We start from the raw sequence: 25278 nt of genomic DNA on the forward strand, positions 1-25278 counted from the left end.
TCCACTGCCTGCCTGGGTTAGCTGAAAGTCACTTATGTGCTTACAGTAACAGATTGCAAAGTTGAGAGGCACCTCATCAAGCAAGATCGCTTAACAAAACAGGAGATTAAATGCCTCACATAATTAAGGTCTCAAATATAAAAAAACCCCTTTGATGCTACACAGATAGACATAAGATTTGGTTCTCGTCCATAACTATATCCTTCAAAATCCTTTGCTTTGATTTTGACTCTCTCTTTTGCACTAAGTTTTCAAATGTTGGCATCCATTTTCTCATGTTTGTCACAAGCCAAAGCATTGATGCATGTATATATTCAACTCCAAACCACATCTGAGGGATTAGTGTTACATGGGCAGAGAATCAAATTAGCATCCCTGAAAATAGCCCCTATTTATCGCACCAAGTTGGGAATAAAGGTGCCCATGGCAAACTTTGTCCTGCAAAGCTATAATTGTCTTGGAATGGTGTTAACATGACTGTTTCTCATTGAAGATAGTGAAATGACACTTTTTAAAAATTGGGAGGAGTTTATTTGATTGGCTCATGAAGAATTGTTGGGAGCCTATATGAGCACACACAAACAGATCTCTCCCTCTATCACTAATCCGATTTACCCACTAATCCAAATATCAAGAAAACTATTTGCAATTCCTTTACAACTGTGTAATTATTGAAACCACAGACACTCCTGCCACACAAAGCATCTCATTCCAAAAATGAAACAGGAGGCTTACCCCTCTGTGCCGATGTAAGGCCCCATCAGGTTACTCCTGTAATCACATTCGGTTCCTTTTCCGAGCATCTCTAAAATAAAAAAAGGAACTGACTTACTTTTTCAGCTGTTGTAGTGGGCAGAAGAATAAAGCAAATATTGCAGCTTATGCTGAAATCACTGGGCAAAGAAAATAGCCTGGGGTCAGAAGTTTACAGCTGTGTATGAAGACATCTTGCTGTGCATATATGAGGCTATTTGGAAAAAATCTGTAGTTTTAAAACAATTGTAAAGCTAAGAATTCATGGGCAGAATTTGCCTGCTCATTAACTGTGACTGTATATGCCATCTGATAATTACTTCTGCAAATGTTTGTTTAAATATGTTTATTCTCACACACAATTTAATTGTGCAAGATGTGACAGCTAATGATGGAAGAGCAATTGCTTCAAAATATCAGGGCCTTTGCTGATATCTACATCTTTGCAGGGTGACGATTTTTTCCATCCCTCCTTGTTTTCAGATGAATCAAGCTGATCCCCTCTTCTCATCTATAGCCATTGCATCCTCTCAGCTACTGACATCAGTCAGCACCAGTCTGGAGAATAACCTGTGGTGTTCCCTGCTCCTCAGAGCTGAGCATGCTGCTTTCAACACCCATCTCTTCTAGCACTGGCAGCAAGAACCTGGAAACTCAATGCCCTACAGGCCCCTGACAGGTTTTCCTACCAGCAGCAATCATCTAACAGCTCACCCTGATATAATTTTTCAGGAGTCTGGAAGAGAGAACGAGGGGCAGAAACTTAATGGAGTATAGAGGATTTTGTTCTTTGTGCATAATGCTTTGCTGTGCATTGGAACAGAGCATTGTGATGGTTATTATAAAAGTGAAAATGAAGATGTAGACAATCACCTCCCCTTATCTATAAAGGGTGTTGGTTGTTTTCAGTGGTTTCTTGTCTGTATGGTTTGTGCAATACAGCAGATGGAGAGTGTGCTGAAAGGCTGAGTGAGGAGGGGAGCTGGTTGTGTTTGACAGGGAGAGGCGCATGATGTGTCTCATTACTATGACTTTGTAGGATCACAGAAGTTAACATCCATTAGATCACATATCAGGCTTCCCCACACCCTCACACTACTTCTGCTACTTCAGTTTGTTCCCCAGAGTCTGTTTTTAGTGTTATATCAGTTGAACTTGAAGTATCTCAAGCAATCAAGATTCCGTCCTCTTTTCCCCTTGCAGATTTCTGCTACCTAACACCTTGCAGAGCTGTGTCTGACTCTCGCGCCTGAAACCCTTTTCTTTGACAGCTAGTTGTGGGTGACCCACACCCATCACTAGATGAAGAGCAGCCCTTTATTTTCTTTGCAGCCATTATTGGACTGCGATGATAAAGCCATTACCTCCACACACATGCACACTACATGCTTTCCCTGGGCAATTTCCCCTCTAACTCAGCATCAGCTGCTTAACTCAGTGCTTGAAACAAGTACAAGGAATTAAAAAAATAGGGTATCATGAAGTGTTATTGATCCCCAGGGGTGTTGCTGCCTCCTGAAGCACTAATTCCTAAAGCTTTTAGAGCAGATCTTGCTGCTGTTGCTTTTTTCTCCTCCTGCTGTCATAAGGATCCCAATATCTTCCACATTTCTCCCATCAATTACTTCTTGACCCCTGGACTCCTGTCCAACCAGCCATTGTCTCTCCTTGCCACTTGCTCTAGAAGATTCTCTAAACCAAGCTTACACCCCACATTTGTGCCATGTTTTTAGGTGCACAGGTCAGTGGTGTCCTCACAATAAACAGCTGGGCCTACTCTGGTTGAGTGTGCAGGGGCAGAAAGATTATCACCTCTGGTACTTTGATGCAACAGCCAGACCCAGTTCAGTTTTATGGGTTAGAAGTAGCATTTTAAAATTATCTGAGCAATTCAGGCACAGCACTGATGGTGTAGCATCAGTGATTAACATTAATTCTTCACCCAATACACCCGCACTTTGATTCAAACTGGAAAAGCAGTGACTGCAAATATACAAATATTCACAAGGAGAAAAGTGTTGATAATTCTCTCTGGACCTAATTTCCTGTGGCAGGGGACTGAAAGTTTGGACTTATTTGCAACACAGCATGCTGGGAATAAGCGAGCTAGAGATCTCTTCCAGAAATGAGCTGCTTACACAAAACAATTGAGCAGATAATGCTTATGCTGCTGCACATGTCCTTTCCATTTAGGGATGGAAGGGAAAGTGATAATTGAGGATGGTTAACTTCTTGGCACCACCTTGGCAGCAGGTTGTGAAGCGACACTTTCAGTTGTCAAACTGGGAATGAGACTATGCAGAATCATAGATGGGAAATGAACAGTGACCCATCTATATTAAATGCAGTTAATTAATACTTGCATTCAGAAATGTTGGAATAGCTAATCAAAGAGGCCAGAATTACTGAACAAATTGGTAAGCTGACAGAAAGTCATAAACCTTATTCTGATTTAGGTTGTGGCTCTATGTGTCCTACAAGTTTGGTCACAAAACTGAGAGTACTCCAGGCTGAATCTACACCCACATCTAACAGCTCCTTCATTAAGCAGCACTGCTAATTCCATGTCTGGATCCCAAAGGGCCCGTTGGGAAGGCATTTCCCCACACATACACACCCTGTGATGACTACATTTCCACTGGGAGAGCAAAAAGAGGTGTAACATCAGCTGGAACAAGCTGAATGTGCTCAGCCACATTTCATTATGACCAAGACAGTCTGGGGCACAACATTTCCACCCGAGTACACTATGAGAGAGCACACTGTTTCCCCTGGTACTGGGAGTAATGCGATGATAAAACACAGGCACAAGGAGCAAGTTTGTCTTCATGAATCTGAAAGACACACATTGAAAAATTGCCAGAGTTCTGAAAAATTAACACCCTCTTTCATCCTCTAATGAAAAAGGCCCTCTGTCTCATAAAAAAACCCCAAACTTTTTAAACTATTCTAAAATTTATTGAAAGCTATTTAAAGAAATTAAGCTATTTTAGAAAGAACTGTTGACTTTACTGATGCTGCCCTACTTATTTTTCCACATTGCTGCCTTTTTTAAGGGTAGTTACTGGCATTTATAGTCACCTCTCTGTTCATTTCACTAAAGTAAAGGCACAGCTCAGCTTTCTTTTCACAGATCCAAGCCATTTCAAGCATCAAAGGCACCTCACATATTGCTCCATCATCACCGGGTATGTTCAAACAGACCTGAACTGTGGAACTGCAGAAAGGCAGCAATACTTTTATGGATTTCATTGTTCAGCCCAATTTGTATCATTTTTATATCACCTTAGTAAACGCATGGAAGGTTAAAAGCTTTGACAGGGGTCAGCCCAAAGCAACATCACCCCAGCTGGAAGGGCAGGTGCCAGCTACTGCAGTGGGCACTCAGGCAGGAGAGCAGACCATGCCCTGGTGAAAGGTGGCCACGTTTTTGAGGTTACCATGTCTGAGAGGCTCCAGATTTCATTTTGCTTTCTTTCTCATTAAAAAAAAAAAAAGTTTTTATATCACACTGCCTTAAAGATATCTGGTTTGGAGTGCAGTAGCTCCTTGGGGACCTGCATTTCCTAGTAGTGGTTCTGATGGTCTGTCTGGTGACGATGGTGAGTTTGGGGGTGAGGAAGGGAGGGACACAGACACTGACATCACCCCTTTGCAGAGAGCAGAAAGCGTGGCTCTGACCCAGAGCTTTGCAACACGCCTGGGGATCCTGGAGCCAAGACATGACACCACAGAGAGGAGAGAAAAACACACTCTGGAGTGAGGAGCATGCCTGGGAGTGAAGCCCACATCAGAGACCTCAGCCTGGAGTCATTTTTAAGCAAACAGCAGTGCCTCTGCCAGCTCCAGTCAGGACATTAGCTGTGCTTCCTTTTCCTGCTTCTCTCCCTGTTCTAATAGGGATGCCTCAGCAGTGACCAGGCTTTGCAGGGCACAGATCCCCATTTCCCAAGGGAAAAGCAAAACCTTGAGAAGAATGAGTTTGCAGGATGCACAGTAGCACTCATCGGGATCCCAAAATTGGACTGAGAAAGGGTTTTGCAAAGCTTGATCCAAGTTCCTGAGTAGAACCTGTGATGTGCTGCCTTTTGAGGCTGCACAGCCAGAACTGTGGCTGTACAGTTTCCCTGTGTCTGAGCCCAGCCTGAGGTCTCCTCTGAGCCTTGCCAGTCGGGCCAGGATCAGCACTGTGCCCCAAGGCAGGATTAGGGTTCTAATCCAGCCCCACTTCTTCCTTAATGCTCCCCCAGCCCATCATTGCTGGGAGAGAGGCTCCAGTGGAGTGGAGCACAAGGGCTTTCCTCCTTCCATCACTGATGGATGGGGCTTTCAGGACCTGCCTTCCCTGACGGACCTGGCTGGTCACACCACATCTCTGCTGGAGTTGCCTGGGGACAGAATGACAGGCCTGCCTGCTTTCACAGGGCAATGGGATGTGCAGGCAGCTGCTTTTACAGACACATCTTCAATTTCAAGATCCATTAGTGCCCAGAGTTCTTACTCTGATTCACAGGTCCTTTGGAAATTCAGAATTTCAGATGGCTTTAAAAGCTGCTGTCACTCACCTTCCTGGCCTCTTTCTGTGGTCCTCATGGGGAGCGCCCCACTCAGTGCTGTGTTTTGAGGAGAGGGACAGGCGGGCAAACACCAGCTGCATCACCCAGATTGGATGGCAACAGCATCCAGAGCTCCCGGATCCCCTTTAGTGCCTTGGCTGCTCCTCCCACCATCCACTGTCACTGCTGTCACCCTCTGAGAAGCACAGACCAGACACCTTCAGACAGCAGCAGCTACTCTTTTAAGACCAGGTCTCTGTTGCATTTCTGTATTTATGATCAGCAGCCCAGAGCTGCTGATAAAGCCCAAGTGCAGGGGCTGTGGCAGACAGGCCATCACGTGTGGAAGGCTGCCTGCATCTGCTGCCCAGCTGCTGGCTCCTGCAGGCCAGAGGGAGGATATTGGGTAACGTGGCTAAAGGCTTGTGGGAGAGCTGCAGCAAAGCTTTCCCCTGTATTAAGGAGCCTTTTATTTGGCCCTGGCTGGGAGGAAGTGACAAGGACAATGCAGAGATCAGACACTCAAAATTTTTGCGCTGTGTGAATATTTTACATGCTTGTCAAGCTGTGCAGTAAATGATGAAGGGCTGTAGCCAGCTGTAATTTAACACAGTGGGATCAATCCAATATGAAGAGCAACAGACTGTATCTTTCCTCCATATGGACATCTAAACAAATGTTTTATTGATTTAAACGTTTCTCATCATTTATGGGAACAATTTTCGCCAGGGTCTGTTAAAGCATCCCATTTTGTACTTTAAAGATATAGTTGTGTTCAAGGATCATACAAGCTTTTTCAACTTAAAATTATTAAATATTGCAGGAAAACAGTGGATGGCCCCATTCTGAGGGCATCTGCATAATTACTGCTCTCAGTTACTTAAGCACTGAAGTTGCTTTTTGGCATTTGATAGGACAAAAAATTGAAGCTCCAAATCCAAATAAGCTTCAATACAAGCAGAAGATCCAGAGCTGATCACCCATGAGGGTCTGGGGGCTGCAAGCACTGGGGACATCTGTCCATCCCTCTGATAGTTTTGTAGGACTACAACATATGGAGCAAGTGTTGCAAAATGGAAGATGCTGATCCCTCTCCCCCTTCTTCTAGAGCACTGATATACCAATAGCATCCACCAGTCTCAGCTTGGGACAAAGATAGGCTTATCTACTGAGCTTAATTCCCTTTCTAGGGAGTCTCAGTTTTCACATTTTGAAATTTAATGTTGACTTTTTTACACAAAATTTGTTTTGCCTTAGCTAATGAACCCTCATGTTCGCCCTTTGCTGATCTTTCTGACAGGATAAAGAAATTAAAACCCAAGTCTACTTTCCCCCTGCAGCATCTTCTCCACTGAAACTAATTTTTTTAGCTCTTTAAGGGACTCCTTTAGCTGCTGACAAGTTCTGCTCTCCAAAGTGTTCAAAACTTTCTCCAAATAAAACTGGCTTTAAAATTACCAGATTTTAAGCCGATACTCTTATTTATTGTCTCTGTAGGTTTGAACCTGTCCCACTCAAAAGCTTTTCTTCTTAACAGTGAGGGATAAAAGCTGCTATTAAAATCAAAAGCTGAGTTGCCTGCCTAATCCCATGACTCCAGGAGTTGGAGCTTTACGAAAGGAAAGCAAATGCTGTGGTGCTTGTGATAAGATTGCAGGAGTTGGCAGCAGCACTGGTGCTTAACGTGGGTGTTGCTGGGAACACTGGCTGCCATTTGGCTTTGTGTCTCGGCAGGGGATGGAAAATCCAGCAAAGCTCCTTTTTTTAAAAAAACTTTATGCCTCTGTCTGTTGTTGCAGAAACAAAAGCATAAATCACAAGTCCTTGGCACCAAGTGGGATTTTGTGTTGCACTGGGCCCTGGTGCAAAGTTACATTCCCTCAGATCATTTGGTCCCTTGTTCATCAGCCAGCAAGAAACATGAGGCTGTGAAGGGTGTCTACAAGTAGGAGTGTGTGTCTGTGTGTGACTGTGTTTGTCTTTGGTCCCACACCCAACATGGTCAGGTCCAAAATGTGACAGAGCAGTGTTTAAAAGGGTATTGTACTTTAGGTCACTATTTAGAGGAGACGTTAATTTCAGGATTTTTCCTCCTAAAATTGTCTGAAACAGAGACACTTTTACAGTAACACCAGTGGGAGTGAATGACAGCCTGCCAGTCCAACCAAGAGTTCAAACATGATGCTGTGTTGTGCTGAAAATTGGAGATAGGCAGTTGTGACCAGGGCTGGGACCCTTGGTGCTTTGTAGCTGTGCTGAACTACATCCACACTCAACACAGATCACAGAATGATAGAAAGGCTTGGGTTGGAAGGGACCCAAAGATCATCTTATTCCAACCCCCCATCGTGAGCAGGGACATCTTTCACTAGATCAGGATGCTCAAAGCTCCGTCCAGCCTTGCCTTGAACACTCTCAGTGATGTTCAGAGTGTCCATGATGTCTAACTGCTCTCTGTGCCAATCTTACAAAATTACATGATCTCAAAAAAATCACACTTGATGTTTCTTCTGCTGCAGCCTGCTTCCCCCAGGCAGGCTGAGGTCCCCTTGCCCGTCCCTGGCAGCATCCATGCGACATTTCTGTGGGCAACCATCCCCCCTGACAGGGACAGGCAGCCCCATACCTGCAGCTCAGCCCTGTCTGGGTGGTGACCATACTACTGCCCTGACCTGGCCTCACTTTAACCCTCTTATTCACTGTGCCCTTTTTGCCACTATTGTGTTTGAGCTGCACTTTGGTCCCTTTTAACATCTGACCACCAGCCAGAGAAGCTGAAATCTAAAAAGGCTCTGCAAGAACCAACCCCAAACTGAAAGTCACAGTGGTGCCTGTGCTTGAACCAGCTCCATGCAAGGTGTTGAAGTAGCCACATTTCTCAAATGCCACTGAAGACCTGAAAGCTGAGGAAGGAGCTGAGTGCAGCTTTCCACCGTGCATCACCTGTGTTCTCCTGTCAGTGCCAGCACCAGCAGAGCAGCAGAGGCAGGGTGAGCAGTGTGCAGCAGCAGTGGCCTGGAGAGAGCACCTCAAATACCAGTGCTGGCTGGGATCAGTCAGATAATGCTCATCTGCTGCCTTTGGTTGTCATTTTGTTACTCCTTCAGCCCGGCAGTGCCAGGTGTGTACTGTGGAGGAGAAGAGGCATTGCTGATACAGGAGCACACCCAGCCACAGCAGGGAGCAGAACAGAAGGTTCCCATGGGCAGGAGAAGGGCAGGCTCAGGGATCCCCGGGTGAGCAGAGAGCAGTCTCCTACACTTGCATTCCTACTCCCCCAGGAGGAGGCTTTTTCAAACAACAAATTCTTGCCTAGTGCCATTTGAGCAAATTGAGGGATGAATCCCATGTGTTTGACATCTCTGGTTGTCCCTGTACGCTTTGGACACCAGCAGTAGCAAGTTTCAGGAGTTTCAGTTTAGGTAGCAGGGACACAGCTTGTTGGAAGCTCATTCCAAAGTGACATCATTTAGCAACAATTCATAAGAAATAGGTCCCAACTAGCAGCAAGAGAAGTTGTGCCTGCAGGCAAACAGATGCTGGTTCAAGGCTGTTATCAGGTAAAATGAGTGGGTGAAAAATCTTCTCTGAAGCTTGTCTGTTGCCATGAGAAGAGGTAAACAAAGCAGGGACAAGGCTGGACTCCAGACAAATGAGGCTGCTGACTGGTTGGCATCTCATCCCTGCTAGAGATGAGGATGAGATGCTTCCTTCTGGTGAGGGCTGCAGCATTGAAGAGTCTCAACTCTCAGCAGGCAGCTGCTCCAGTAAGAGGAGCAGATCCATGGACCCAGCAGTCCCAGGGAGTTAAGTGGTGCTTAGATGCTTGTAGAGGGAGTGAAAAGTGAAAAGAAATTGAGTTTACATTTGCTTCACATCTGTCTTCTCTCCACTGTACACATGGAGCAGCAACAGGAATATTGGGCACTGCCTGTGGTGGACAGTGTCCCTGTTCTGTTCTGCAGCACCATTTCCACCTCCCTGCACTGAATTACTTGAAGCTCAAAAGAAGGCCAGAAATTGAATCTGCAGTGCCCTGGCAATCCCACCACACTCAGGTGGTACTTAGGCATCTCTTAGATACTCAGTTTAGGTTTCTGCATGTTGCTTAATAATTCCAGCTCTGTGTTTTCCACTGAGCAGGGATACTTGGCTGTTGTTCTACAGTGGTGCTGCACAGCTGTGTGTAGAGAAGCCGTCTATGTGACCTTGGGCCAGGAGCAGAGAGCCATTGGATGCCCCAGAAGATCAGAGCAGGACTGGGCCCTGACTCTAATGTGATTTCAGATTATGGGATATGAAAAACACAATCTGGAAGTCACATGAGAGCCAGTTTTCTCATGGGGCATCTAGTCACTCCTGCTTCCAGCTGGACAAGACAAAAGCATCTTTATTAGCATCAAGCGAGCCTGTGTGCCCATCCCTCCTGAGAATATTGAACTCTGTGTGCCTTGCCAGTGGTGTTTGTGGTCACATGCTGACCTGTCACACAACCTGATGAGACCCTCTGACACTGTGGTTTTACATGTAGCTGCAGAGGACATAAACACAAGACTTGCAACTCCCAAACTGTGTGTTTTCTCCATGGACTCAAATAAAGAGCCATCACACACTTTACAAAGACAAAAGCTTGAGGATTTCATTGTTGTCTTACCCTGGGGGCTGTATGAAAGGGGGCCTCATCTAATCCCTTCTAGGGAAATACCTTTTAGGAGGCACACATGCATGTGCAGATGGATCCTGAGGAGAGGGAAAACATGAACTGGGAAAAGGTCAGTAAATCTTGGGGTTTTGGAGATCAGCAAATGCAGAATTGAAGGATCATGAAGGATCTTCAGGTAACAGGAGTGCAGACATGAATACAGATGTTTCATCGTGTTTGTTGGTATGTAACATTGATATTATAGAGCATGGCTATTATACCAAAATCAGGCTGAAAGTATAAAAGCAAATCTCCATTTTCTTCTTCAAAGTAGTTCATCTGCTGGCCCACACTTGCAGATGATCACTAAGCAGCTTTGTGAAGGCAAATGCAGCTCCTCAGGGGTGAGCCCAGGGGACTGTGACACCTGGTTGCTAGGACAGAACTACTGAAATAACTACAGAATAAAAAATAACCACAGAATAAAAAACAACCAGTCACTTGGGCATGTCTCCTACTTCAATGGTGTGATGCTTCCAGCACATCAGCCAGCTGCCGTCTCACCTCTTTTCACCAACTGGTCTGTAGATTTTGTGACTTTTTTTACTCATTGCATTCTTGTTTAATTTTTTTGCTGGTAAACAGGAGTTATTAGGAGGCTGACGATTTTCCCTAGGCCTCTGTGGAGTTCTGGGTGCCCTGGTCACGGCAGGGGCCTTCCGTCCGTCTGTCCGTCCGTCCGTCCGTCTCTGTCCGTCCGTCCGCCCGTCCGTCTCTGTGCTGCCACCTGCCGTAGGCGGCTCCGCACTGCAGCGCTGCCGTTCGCAGGCGCCGGCTCCTCGCTCTCTCCCTGCGCTTTCAGCGCGATGCTTCTCTCTGCTCTCCTCCGCCTCCTCCTCACTTCAGCTCAGGGAAATGTTCCCCTTCCTCTCCATTTTTACGCCTAGTTTCTGCCCAATGACCAGTTCACATCGAGCCTCAGTGGTGGTCGATGATACCAGAGAGTCACAACCCGGTGGTGCAAACACCAGAAATGTTTCTGGGATTATCAACAATTCTTTCTTTCCCCGCATGATTTGCATCTCCCCATCCATTTCCCCCTGCAGATGCATTGCTGGAAAGCAGCCTGGCTGTGGTGCCTTCTGTCCTGTGCACATTAAACTCACTAAAGTCCCTTCTGATCCAGCTCCAAGCAGTTTTGTGCCTGGGAGAGAGGCAAAGACATCAGTGAATAGCTAAGGTGAGGGTGACTTTGTTTGAAAATACTAAAGCTTCTTTTTTCTCTGCCTTTTATTGAAGGAGGGAGAGGCCCCTCTGCTTCCCTCAAGGAAATTCCCCAGAAAGCAGAGCTTCAAGAATAAAAGCCCTTCCAGACAAGTAAGAAAAAAGCTGAAACCTGAGCCTTTGGATCTGAAATTACAGCTTCGTATTTAATTTCTCTGTAATGCAATATAGCACATTTTCATGTCCCTTAGATGCCCACATCTATCAGAGTGTTCCTAAAAATCACTCAGATGAAATGAGTGTTCTACACCAGGCTTAGGCCATTTGCTACAGTTACAGAGTAATCATGGAAATATGGAAAGGTTTTGCTAGTGGAGCATTTATGGGCAATTTCAATTGAAAAACAGGCATAGCTCTGCTATCTGGAAAAAGACTGCTGATATCTGTTCTGTACAGGGGAGCAGGATGGAAGCATCTGTATCTGGCAGCTGTATTGCAGTGGGTACAGAAGACAAACAGATTTAAGATTAATATTTGTTTAATATTATATATAGACAATATATTTTTCAGTGTATATAAAAGTGAAGAAGTGCTAATGGTGTAGGATTCACATCCTCATTTTATTTAGTTGTCTGACTTGTAGGAAATCTAGCTAAAAGGGGGGGAGATAGACTCTGCTATGGATGTGCAAGGTTAATAAACATAACAATTAATACCTAGACATTAAAGAAATCAGGTAATGCAAAAAGCCACAGAGTTCCATTGCAGCAGTTCCTTGCATGTATTATACACTCTCCAGAAATGCAGTTTCTTGACAATTGGGCCTCCATACATAAAAAACAATGTCTTTTCTACTTTCCGTTTTCCACTCAGAGAAATCCCACAAATAATGCTCATTCAATTCCCAGCAGCTTCTGCTCTCCTGACTCAGCCCTCTCTGAATAACAGCCAGGCATGTACATAACAAAGGACATTAAATATTAATGCTGAGGGGTTTGCTGCTGATTGTGCTATTAACATGTAGGCAACCATTCATCCTTTCCACATAAATAAACTGTGACTAACTCATTAGAGCTCTGCAAAGTCAGAGTTAACCTGACAATATATTCCTTCATTTTGAAAGATGAAAACAGGGGAAGAAAAGAGATGTGTGAGCTGCTCTTTAATGATTTGCTGTGCTTGTACTTGGGATTTTTGAATAGAACAGAACCATTAGAGAAAGAGGGGGAAAAGGGGGACAAAACCAAAACAAAGTAATGTGTAAGTGAGCCTGGAGGATGCAGCTCTTAGGTGATGTATTTAGTCCAGTGCTGTCAGCACAGGTCCTGCTGTGCCCATTGGCTTGGCCCTCACACCAAGACCTGCCAAAGTCCCCATGTTTTTTCACTCAGGACTGTTTTACAGCGTGGTTTCTGCTGGATTAGAGACATTGGAGCACCCTCATCTTTACATTGAAGCACTAGATGTTAATTTCCTATTTTAATAGTGTGGTATAGCCTCTCCAGCTCAGCTTTCCAGCTCAGGTAAGCTGATATTGCCACGGTGACAGCACTTTTGCCCTGAAATCTCAGCACCAGTGGTGTCGTGTGGGTTTTAGATAGTTGAGGAGCCCCTTTGGCTTGGAGGGCACAAACGCAGATTGTATTTTGCAGCCTGTACATCATAAACCACCTCTCTGAGAAAGCAATGGGGCCAGAATTCAGAAGCACAGTTGGTGCTGGGATTTCCTGGTCTTCCAGGAGCTGTGCAGCCCTTTGGGTTGCCATGATAATCAGGAGCTCCTGTCAAGCAGAAAGTAACAGGCTAATTTAAGGAAAAAATTATTATGCTTTGTGGAAACAAGAGCCTTAATCAGAAAAGCTCAGCATTTTGGAGGAAAATATGAAATGCATTGAGGTGTTTTCCCCCATTTCTCCTTTGTTCAGTAATTCATCTCTCCTTTTATGCAACACATTGATAATGTGGGTGGCAAGGCTGGTGCTGCAGGAGTTACAGCACCCTGCAAGGGGCTGCTGCTCCTGAGCAGCACTGAGCAGCAGGGCCCATCCAGTGGGTGTCTGTGTATCCACACACCCCATCTGAGCAGTGGGCGTGGAAGCCTTGCAGAGACCCAAACCCTGACTTCTGCAGGATTTCACATTGCAGTGTATTCAGTGTAAAACCCCTTTTCCCCACTTGAAGCTGGCCTTTTCCCCAGACCAGGCAGCAGCCAAGTCCCTTTCTGGCAGGAGACAATGTGGCATGGTGTGGCTCTGGCCCTTTGCCATGTGCTCTCTCCTCCTAATTTGTTTTTGGGTTTTGGTAACACAATCCCTTCATAGCACAGAAGACTGACAGCTATTTTATTGATATCCAGATTGATTCCATACGCATTTTATCTATATCTGCCAGTGATCAGGCAGCAATACCAATAATTGGACTTAATGCCTGTGTAGCTCTTTACATTGTATTTGTTATCTGCATTACTAATCCTGCTTATCAGGTGTAATTAAAGGTGCAATCAAATATTGCCTGGGACTTTCTCTTCTATTAAGGCCAGATTCTGGCTTTTGAAAGCAAATTTGATTAGCAGGAGTGGCGGAGGGAGGGAGAGGCAAGGGCTGTTTCTGGCTGGACAGCTGTCGCCAGTGGGGAGCAGCAGCCACCAGCCTGGTGTCACTGCACACCTTGGAGAGGTGGCAACGCCGAGCTCCTGCTGCCACCACCCTGCAGCCCCCAGCCTCAAATCCTGACCCCTCAGACGTGTTTAACCCCTGACAGATGTTAAAGCTGATTTCTCTAGGCTCCTGTCAGGACATGGACACCTCCAAGGACAGGTCAGCTGGGGCTCCTCATGCAGATTGTGTGGGAGGGCTCAGGGCAGGAGAGAGGGACACTGGAGTGCGTGAGTGCTGTGTGTGCACCCCCACATGTGTATCAGTGTCAGTGTGTGGAGGGAGCCCTGAAAAACAGCCTAAAAGCCCTGAGCTGCCCCCCTCCTGGTCACACAGTACGCTGTGGTGCTGAGTGCCTCTCACAGCAAGTGCCTGGGCATGTAAGCTATGGCTCTGGCAGAACCATGAAATTGTTTCATGTTTTGTTTCACACAAACAGAAACACATTGTTTGTGTATTTTTAGAGTCGTGCTTTCTCTCTAATTACCTTCCTTTCATTCCAAAGCCTGTGAGCCATCCCAGAAGGCTGCTCCTTCATCGCTTGACTTCTTGTTTTGCTTTGTACACCTTTCCCACAGCATCTGAGCACTGCTGAAGGAGGGCACCCTGCTTTGGCCAGCTCTGCACCTCAGTGCAAGGGTCCCTGGTGTCTGGTTCATGCAAGGAGGCAAAAGAGAAACTGCTGAGGTGGGATAAAAGAGGAAAATGTCTGGATTTTAACTGTGAAGCTCTGTTCCATTCATGGATTGGCCAGATCTCCCATCCCAACCTGCTCAGTAGATCAGCGAGCTTTCCACTGTGCTCAGTGAGTTTATGGGGTTAGATCAAGCTTATGGGGTTAGAACAAGCTCTCTTTGCCTGTGTAGTCGTGTTGGTAAGTACACCTTCATGATCAGCCTTTACACAGTCTCCTATTTCCCTGCGATATAAGAACTTATATAATTTTATCCATCTCCATGCCAGGTACTTATTCATTGCAGCTCTGCTTTGTTTTCCATTTGCTCCTTGCAGCTCTGAGACAGGAGGATTGCTGCAGATTTCATTAATGTGCTCTTTTGAACAGGGAGATGTTAGGCCTCTCTGTCCTGCTGCCTTGGATGTCAGGCAGCCTGTGAGGTTCCCCACTGGCACCATATGGCACCACGGAAAATGGCTCTGTCTGCCTGAGGTACCTGGATACGGGGGCAGTGATTAACAGAGAGAGCACAGGAGGGTGCAGAGGTAATTAGAAACTCTGATAATTGCAATGCATTGGCAAAGAACACCTCCCAGATTCATTGCCTCCCTCTCTGTTCATTCTGCAGGGAGGTTTAATACAAGTTTACCCAAATTAGTTCTCTGCTGCATGGGAAACAGTAAGAATATGCAGGGACTTTTCTGGGAATAGAGACAAGCCCAGCAGGGACACTGAGGTGCTTATTTGTCCAGCCTGCCTTGTCTCTACTCTCTTCCAATCCCTCCTGCAAGTGGAAGGTTACATGAGGCAGAGCAGCCTCCTTCCAACAGCCCCTGGGATGGAGGTGGGACTGCCCAAGCCCTTTCCAGGAGAACACAGCATGAAGGGTGCTGTGCTCCCTGAGCATGACCCATGCATGGATCTGACACCTGCAAACAGAGCTGCTGTGATTAGAGGAACTTGAACTATTAATGAGCTGGAGGACTGAGAGAAGCAGGCAAGCAAGCAGTGCTCAGTGGCATGGTGATAGACTGGCTCTTTATAGCTTTGCCAGGGCCTTGATACTTGGCCTGTAATGTGCAGGAGTTCTGGTAATAATTAGACTTCTGAAGTGCTCCCACATCAAAGTGATCAGTGCACTGTACCAAACACAGAATGCAATTAAGCTAATGTACTGTGCAAGGGAGAATAAAGCTGAACCTTAGATTCGAGTTCCAATTTTTATGAGTGGGCGTAAAAAAAAAAAAACCTATCTGAATTAATCACCTACTGCGTTTCCCTTATGGCAGCGATGCCACCAGTGCAGTCACAGGAACTGTATCAGCAAGCCATCGGATAAACAGAGAATTTACAGGCCCAATTTGGAATGCTGTCAATTAGAACAAGCACACCTGAGCTGGAGATTCAGATCAGTTGAGCTGGGGGTGCGCAGTAACATACAGGCCGGGGAAGAAGAGTGGAGAAGGTGTCTAGAGGATCCCTGGAAACAGCAAAGGAGAGACAATCTCTAGTGCTCATACAGCCTGGCAGGCCCAGTAGTGCCAGTGCTGGTTTACAGGAAGGGAAACTGAGGCACAGGGTGGGAAAGTGGATTTCCAGATGTCACCTGCTGACAGAGGCAGGGTGGGTGGCTGGGGTTGCACTTCCACTTCTCTGCTCAAGTACAAGCAATTCAAGCTGCCTTGTAAATCTGCCCCTGTTTCGTTTCTGAAAGGCCTGTGGATCCATGCTGCTCTTTAGTTTTAGTTTTAGGTTAGCAGAGGCAGCAATGAAAATCTGTCAGTGAAAATATTCCTCTCATTATCTGGACTAATTCGGACACCTCTGCATGCAGAGATGTTGCTGGGTGTGGACATGCCCCCCGTGTGCACTGGGAAGGCTTTCTTAGGAGCTGCAGGCTTTGTTCCTCAGTAAGACCTCCTCATGTTACTGCTTATCTCTTTTAATAACACAGAGTACTGGGGATGGATTTCCAGGGCAAGCTGTGTTCCATGCTGCTGTGTCCACATGGTCTCTTTCCAGCACCAAATTGCATGGACAGTAGGATATTTCCTGCTACTCTTCTGGCAATGAACTCACAAATTATAAACACAAGGGAATTTTAAACAGAACAGGCTTTTCCCAGGATTTTGTCTGAAACATGCCCCTACCCTAGCCATCCCGGGGAGAGGGATCTCAAATGTAGCAATGCTCTAATATATGAAGTGGAGAAATGAAGGATGCCCAGTCATGCTGGGATTCCCCTCCGCTTCCAGCTAGAAACATTCCTGTATGTCAGCAATTACACCAGAAAAAAAAAAAAAATCCCTCATGTAATGAAGAACTCTGCTAGAGAGCTGCAACACTTAGGCTCTGGGTTGGATTTTATTACCGTCATGAAATTACACAAGCATTGCCTCTCTCTCCCTGCCTGCTGTGCAGCTTCTCGCTCTCTCCACCGCTCCTCGACTGCCTCCGCACGCTCCTTCCGCGGGCTGGGGACGGCAGGGAAGCAGGTAGGACACGCTGGGCTCCCTCCCAGCGCTGGGTTTCCTGGGCTGGGATCCCCGGGGCTGCATCATTGGCATGCGGCGCCCGGCAGGACTGCATCAGTGCTAGCGGAGATGCGAGTGCAGAGCCGCGCTGCGCCGCACCGCCCCGGCCGCCGCTCCCCCCGCACCTCCCCGCGCTGCTCCAGGTAAGAGCCGGGCTCTGCCTCTGCCCCACGGAACACGGGGAAACAGCTGGAACCCCGGGGTTGGAGGGGGTCGGTGCCGGGGAGGGAAAAGAAACTAAAAAGATGCCGCTGGAAAAGAAGATGCGCAAGGGCGCGGAGTCGGTGGCGGAGTTGGGAGGGATGGGTGGGAGCTGTAGGGGCTGCGTCGGTGTGATGAGATTGAAGGGGTCAGGGCAGTTGTGAACAATTTAAACTGGCCCCGTTGTGCCGCCTTCCCTCTCTGCTGGGAGTCCGGGAGCTGCTGCGCTGTAGAGTTTTAACTTGGGCTGGAGCAGTTTGGACCAGAGCGCTCCTGGTGTGTGTCCGCCCGGGAAGGACTGGAGGGAGAAGGAGAAGGGGTTTGCCCGGGGGCAGGGGCTGTGGTGTCGGCACGGAGCTGTGCGGGGCTGTGGCGGTGGTGGCACCCCGGGGCTGTGCCTGAGTGTGCCGGTGCCCGTGCGCACCAACCCGGGCTGTCCTGCACCCACTGCCATTGCCCTCCCTTCACCATCCTCCCCACGAGAGGTCAACTGCAGCTAACGATACAAACTGCAGTGAGCCTCTCCTCTCAGGAGGGGTTAAATGAAGCCACAGAGAGAAAGCAGCGGTCTGGGAGCTGGCAGGGCTGCCTCTCTGGACGGTGGCTGTGGTGGGATGCAGGTGTTGTGGTGACAAGTTCCCGTGCATGTGTGCATGTCCACAGCACACCCTGTAACACATCCAGGCATACATCTCTGCAGGGATTATTTTTCTTTTGGAGGACAAGTGTTGTTCAAGGGAAAATTTTATTACATGTGTCAAACTGCAGCAATATGATCCATGACACCAAGATCCCATTAAAAATAATGGGTAAAAGTGGCCCTGCAAGGATATTACTTGTCAGGGATGACCTCATCTTGAGAAAAAAAAGGAAGAGAATAACAGCCTGATGGTGATAATGTACAGGGGAGGAGCATGCAGTGATCCATGTGTGCTGAGGGATCCCTGGCTGTGTTTAGGTGGGATACTTGTAAGCATCCACTAGAGCTTATGGGGGACTCCTGCCATGACGAGCCAGAGTAGAAGCTTCTGGCAGGCTAAGAGAAATTCATGTGTCTGACATGGCATGAAAATTGCTGTTTCATGACTCCTCTGTGTCCCTGCTGTTATCACTTGGGGGAAGGGAGAAGAAAAGGGTTAATTCCCTGGTTTACTTAGCCAGATACTAAACATCCAACAGTGCTGCACTGATTATCCCAGGCACTGAGCCCAATGTCTGCTGCTCATTTGGAAATACACCTTAGTGCCTCTGCCCTAAATGGCACAGGGCCCTAACACTTCATGCAGTGGGATGTCTATGGCCAGACTCCTACAGGACAACCTGGAGTAAGGAATGGGAGCAGGGGCAGCATCCATGGCGTCTTCTATTTCTTCATCACAATAGAAAAGCCCTCTTCCATCAGAAAGAGGAGGGGAACATCTCCCTTCACTCTAAGAGAGCTACCACAGGTAGCAGCACCTACACTGAGGCGCTGGGTCTCAAGAGTTCCAAGAGGACCTAAATAACTCATGTTCTTCTCCTCCTCACGGCCCTGCTGTGAAAAGCGTGTCCACCGCTGTTAGATGAATTCAGCTGGAGATCAGACCTTCAAGGACACCTTAGGTATTCCTAACACAACTTTGCAGTTGCATAATGCGGGTGCTGGGGAACCCTTCGGGAGCATCAAAGCCAGAACCAGAGAGCAGCTGACAGGAGACAGCCTTCCACTTCAGCTTGCCAGATTCTGAGAGGTCTGTCCCATGGAGCAGCTTTTTGCGCCTATTTATGATCTGGAACATCCTTAAATGAAAGTCTCTGGTTCCTGACAACTTCTGATTGAAGGAGCTGAGCTGGAGGAGGAAGTCCACTCAGGTTCTGAGGCAGCCCCCAACCTGCAGAACTGGATGCTTTCCTAAAGTCAGCCTTGCACCTGCAGATGATTTCTGCCAATGTGGCTGTGTGCCTGCAGGCAGGGTGTGGGCCCCAGCTTCTGACAGCACAGTCAAAGTGTGAAAAATGCCATGAGGAGAGCACATGGGCTGGTACTTGGTACAGGAGGTGCAAGAGTTTAGTTTAGCCTGTAACTGAAGGGAAAAAGCAGGATGCTTGAGACGTATCCCTTTCATGCTCTGAGCTGGGAGCACTGCTTTGGTGAAATGAATTATTGAGAGAAGAAAAAGGCAGGAAAATTCCCCATGACCCACGATGATGCTGTCTCACCTGTGCCCAGCACACTGTTGGGCAAAACCTGGTGAGACAGATCTGGTTTTGAGGCTCATCCTGCAACTTCCACAGCTCCCTTCCTTGCCTGAGCCAAATGACACCCCCTGGGTCCTGCCACCTCCCCTCAGAGCTGTGGTGGGTGGCCTCTTCCTGGCCACCAAGTCCCAGGGCTGATAACAGTCCTGCTGGGGAAGCCAAAGCCAGCCTTGAAAATCCTCTTCCTGCATCATCAGGCTGGCAAATTGATTTTCCAGATCATGAGCTGAACCTCTGAAATTGTTCTCTTCTGAAGAGATTATGGAATTACTCCTGTGCTAATGAATGCTTTAATGTTACGGTGACTAAAGTCCCATAAGGACTTTAACTGCCAAAAAAAAAAAAAAGCCATTGTAGGAAAGGGGAGCCTGTCGTGGCTGTGTCAGACCTCATTTCACCATCTGGGGAAGAGGAAAGGAGGAAAACGAGAGGCAGATGAGGAGACACACTCAGGAAAATAAGGAAAGAGAAAATGAGAAGAGAGGTGAGGCTTGTTGTGGTCTTCCAGGAAGCTGCTGAATCCATCAGGAATCCCTCCTGCAGTTCCCCAGTTTATCCCTCCATCTCTGAATGCAAGCAGGAATGGTAGCATGTTAACTATTCCCTTTTCACCATCTCTCTGGCTGTACCCTCTGGCAGCAGGGACAACCCAGGTCCGGGCGACCCAGGGCCCATGGTGGGCAGCACAGCAGAGCCCAGGTCCTGGGGCAGGCTGCTGTAACTCCCATGGGATCATCCAAGTTTAGCACTTCCCTCTGCCTTCCTGATGCATTGCTGTCAGGCACTGATGGCACCATGACGCTGGTTTCCAAATATACAGTAAGAAAGTACATTCCATGACACCCTCCACAAAGGAGTTTGCCATTTATTAGGCAGGGAATGTTCTTCTGGGGATGAGTCTGCATTGATCCTGCTGGTGTTCTCAGAACACAGTCTCACCTCTGCTTTACAAACCCTGGTTTTATTGCACTGTAGCTCCATGGGTTAGAACCAGGTTGTCCCAGATTTGAGCAAGAGCAGAGTTAACCCCTAAGATAGGACAGGGAAGCAGCACAGGGAAAACGTCTCTGTGCCACAGGGGCTGCAATGCAAGGGGAAGGCTGGTTTATATTTAGGTTAAGGGCTCTGCACAGAATGGGTAATCCTCTTTTCATGAATTATCCAGGGGATTAGACAGCTTTAAACTCCCCCAGGCCTCCCTGACTACAGCCAGGCTCAGTGGAAGCCAGGGGGGCAATGGCTGGAGGGAGGGAGATGGCAGCAGGTTGCTGATGACTCATTTGGCTGCTGCCAGCCTTGCCAAAGCACTCCAAGAGGTCACCAGGGGCCCAGACGCAGAGTGACACAGGAGTGACGTGCAAGGCGAAAGGGAACATCCCAATTAGGAAAGAACATGGAGCTTTATAAATAATTGCAGAGACGAGGAGCATGGCAGCAGGTAGGAGGAGGGACAAGAGACCCGAGACAGCAGTTTTCCAAAGTGTAATATCCTCGCTAGACTTTTCCAAGCTGCTTCTCTAACCAGAAAAAGGGATGATTTTGGAACTGCAGCTGATCCATCCAAGGAGATGCTCTAAACCCACCTGCTTGGGCTGGCTCTGCAAATGTGATTCTGGGGATGCAAGTCAGGCTTATCTATTTGGAGTGCGAATGGATCACTGTCAATACTCCATTAAAATGTTGAAGGGAGGCCAACAGCACAGCTCAGGGACAGTGAGGGGGTGGGGAAGAATGGGATGCAAGCAGGGAGGAAAGCTAGGTTGCACCAAAACCTGAATATTTCACTCCATTATGGAGTAAGCGCCCATAGCAGATTTCAGTTCTTTACCTAACGCACAGCTGCTAGAAAAAAAGGAGTCCTGTCACTAATCTCACCCTGGGGTCCCATTCATGCCACAGAAGAGATTCTTGACCCTCCAGATGTGGGTCTTGGGACAAAGCTTTGGTGGGGAGATGAATGAGAAAGGCTCAACTGTGCATGCTGGGCTGTGGCTGACACCCAGCTCTGCAAGGATGACGAGGGAGCTCTTCCTCTTTGTGCCCAAGGCAGTGGAAAAAGCCAGCAGTTCAGGAAACAGGAACAGAGTCCTTGTGTCCTAGCTGATATTCTGTCCATGGGTTTGTGGTGGGACCACTCTCTTCCTCCCCCAGTCTCTAGATTAGCGGGTCTAGCTCTAAGCCAGTATTGTCTGCCTTCCTTCACTCAGTTTTCTAGGCTGTAACTAAGAAATCGGCGCAGGGCTTTGATTTCCCCAATCCTCTTCACATTTTACTGCTGCCTAGACATGTAGCCACCTTGCCCTGGAGTTACATCCCCCTGAGCCTGGGCACCCTCACAGTACAGCTCTTATCCCCCAGACTCAGCCTGGTCACCCTTGTCTGGACTGTGGAAAAATCAGGTTTATTCATGGGGAAATTGACTGCACCAAGACACTTTATTTCCCCTGCATTTACATCAATTTATTCTACTCTCTGCTGCTTATCCTACATAAGCTGAATCAGGATTTTGACCCTGTGTTTTCCCCTGCCCTGAACTGGGACAAATTGAAAGCCTTGTTCTGCTGTTCAGCATCCCCCTCTTTTACTCATATCATCTAGAGGATGCTGTTTAAATAATGTCAGGGGAGTCTGAGTTGAAGAGGGAATAAAAGAACTGTCCCCCAACTCACTGCTAGGATGGGGAATTCTGTGGATGGCCCCGCAGCTCCTGCCTTGCCCAGACACACAGGCAGAGTCAATATCAACCGTGGCTTCTTTCTGCCTGTGCAGGCAGAGCTAGAAATCACTGGAGAAAGCCTGGGTGGAAGAGGGAAAGCGAAGAAGGGAAAGACCATGGAAAGTCTTTGCCTTTAATGTGAGCTAATGTCTTTCCTCCTTGCGTCGAACATCCTCAATTTCCTGTTTAACTTAAAGTCAACACATCTGTCACGTTAGCATCGCCCGCTGCCTGGTTTCCCCAAGCCACCCCCCTCCCATCTGCTCTCCCTCCTGCCTGCAGCCTCCCTGCACTCCCATTGCTCCGTGCCTGGGGGTGTGTGCGTGCCAGGGTGTTTTCTGCTGGCTGATGGACTTTGCCTCAGCTCCACTACCTGGATGTGGTCGCAGCGGGATGATCGGCTTGGCTTGCAGAGCATTTACTTCTAATCTCCGGCTTGTGACATCCGAGCACAAAGGGGCAGCCCTATCAGGAGCAGCTCCACGGTCTAGAGAGAGGGGAAATGGCTGGTGAACGGCTGTGATGAGATATTCCCTAGTTCTGGTAAGCAATGATGCTTTTCTCTTTGGTCCCTTTCTGGGCAATCAGTGCAGGCGCAATAGGGCTTAGCGGGGTAGAAAAGCAAAAGGATGGAGCTGAAAAGGGGACAGGAAAAAAAAAGAAACCAAACCAAAAAAACCCCAATGAAGCTTATTTGGTTTGTAGTGAAGCTTTTCCAGGGGTCAGTGCTCATCAAAGCAATTTAATTACTGTTGAGTGAGAAGCTGGGAATCAAGCAGATCAATGTGTGTGCCTGGGCAGTGGGACCAGATCTCACTCACAGGCAGATCTATTGCCCACCGTGTATCTTTTTTCCTTTGTGATTTCCAGCCTGGTCTGATATTTTCCATGTAGTCCTAGGTGAGCTCCTACCTGAATGCTGCTTTTTCTGCCCTGCGCTTGTTACTGCAGGAGTTGTGGGAATTCATTCATAAATTCCTGCCCCTGAGTTGATGTATAAAGCCTCTTAATTTTCCTAGCTGATAAACTATCTCTATCCTGAAGTCTAACTGCATTTTTCACTGAAACCAGTCCCCTAGGTTCTGCCAGTAGCTGATACAGAGGCAGATGCAGATAAAGATGTTTGGAAGGAAGGGGGTCTCACTGGACACTCTGTTGGGACCATAAGCTGTCTGATGTCCTGGACATGGGATTACTCCAGGTGAGAGGTTTGCAAGTCAGTGTCTCACAGGATTCTCAAAATAGGTGTCCTGCATCTTAGTTGAGTGACAGCAGAGCTCTTATACCAGGGATGAATTTAGGGCCCTTGTTTAAAGAGGATCAGGGAATAATAAACCTAAGAGCAGCCTTTGCAATCTGGCTGTACTGAATCTGTAGAGGTCTGTACATAACAAAAAACAAAGGAGAAATGTACTGGGGGAGCTTTGTCAATTTTTCTAACAGGTTCAAAGATATGACCTTCTTGACAGACCTGCGTTTCACCCAAAAATTGGTGCAGAATTTGGTTTGGGGATACCAAAACGGTTTTTTTTCTAGATTTATTTTTGATAGGCAGAATTGAAACTTGTTCTGGAGAACATTTCAGAGATGACTTGTTTATAAAAATATTCCTCTCATGATGTATTCATGCAGAAACCTCCACTTGCTAAAAACTCACACATTTCCTACTCTTTGAAGTTAGATTCTGTGACACTGATAGTAGGGCACTTTGGGGTTTGTGATTATTTTAGAGAAACCTAGACATTTCAAGCACCAGTCATATTAAATTTAAAGAAAAAAAGCCTCCTCTCTTCAGCAGCAGGTTTTGACTTGGAGTTTTGTTTCAAGTGTGTTTCAGGGGAACAGTCTTTTGACCAAATCGGTGTGGTAAACAGGGGGTGAAGAGAACACGAAAAACTGGAAGGAGCTTTGCATGACTTTGCATCCCAGCACAGGGCAAGAAGGACAGGGTGCAAGTGCAGGAATTGCCCAATTTGTTATGTTTGGGGGGTTGATAATGTGAGGAAATCATCTTAGGGAAGAAAGCTTTTGTTTCCTTTAACCAAAACATCATGGTTGTTTCAGAAGGTTGAAAACCCTTCATTCCATGTTTCCTGGAATATTGCTTCTGAGCACCAGAAATGTCTATAAATTTTTTTCTTGTTCAATTATCTTGTAAAACCTGCAGTAATGTTGATGCCGGAGTGTCTTTGCTGTCAGTTTGATGTTGTGTGCACTTGTTCCACATTCAGTCTACCACGCTGGCCAATGGTGACTGTGCTTTCCTGTCCCTCTGCAGTGCTGCCTGGCACAGTTAATTTCCCCTGTTTAATTAATGGCTCTGTAATATTTATAAAGAGAACGACCTCATACCCATCTGTGATAACTTTGGTGCTTCTGCCAAGATGAAATTCTAGGGCCAAATGAATATTACAATATGCTGGATATAGAGATGTTTATAATGTCCCAAATTTCCTGAGCCATCCTGATTTGATAATGGGGAAGTGAAGGACTGATCCTGAAGTCTTTGTGTCTGGATAGAAACAGAATTGAATGTGCTACAGAATTAATGACTGTTATGACTTTAATTGAATTTTAGTCTTTTCTTATGGACATTTGGGTTATAAAGGATGGATTTCCCTTGTGAAAAAAAAAATCCATTTGGTAAGGGCAGGGAATCATTTGGGATCTTAAATGAAGAATACTCCAGATCATTCCTGTGATGGCACTTGGCATCAGTCATCATCTCTTCAAGACAAGGCAATCAAGAAAATGGAAGATGAAACCTTTCCTTGCCGGGGAGACTTCCACATTATTTGATTGAAATTGGAATCCTGTCACCTCAAGCTTGTCTCTCCAGATTTTTCTTACTACATCTGCTAAATTACCACCAGCTATTTGCGTTTTAGATGAGGGCTCCCTCCCGCACTCCCCATCTGCTCAGCCTGCTTGTTCTTCCCGTGCAGTCACGACTTAGTGAGCAGCAGAGGAAACTCACTGGTGCTGGGGAGAGAGGGAAGATGGGATTAATTGAGGTGGCCTGGCAGATTCCCTTGGCTGTGCTGAATTTGAAAGAGGAGCTGGGTTAAAACTGAGGGAAGAACC

At 47.0% G+C, this 25278-nt stretch overlaps 1 protein-coding gene across 1 annotated transcript in view; it reads left to right on the plus strand.

Annotated features, from left to right (window-relative positions):
* The first annotated feature begins 22686 nt into the window (after window positions 1-22686).
* SV2B (synaptic vesicle glycoprotein 2B) overlaps window positions 22687-25278 on the plus strand; it is a 58151-nt gene continuing 55559 nt past the window's right edge. Inside the window, exon 1 of the mRNA XM_066196430.1 lies at window positions 22687-22737. The gene's annotated coding sequence lies outside the window, so the exon portion shown is untranslated. The remainder of the gene's footprint in view (window positions 22738-25278) is intronic.

The sequence above is a fragment of the Chamaea fasciata genome, unplaced genomic scaffold (assembly GCF_029207755.1).
Source record: "Chamaea fasciata isolate MVZ Bird 193981 ecotype frontalis unplaced genomic scaffold, bChaFas1.0.hap1 SCAF_14, whole genome shotgun sequence".
NCBI lineage: Eukaryota > Metazoa > Chordata > Aves > Passeriformes > Sylviidae > Chamaea > Chamaea fasciata.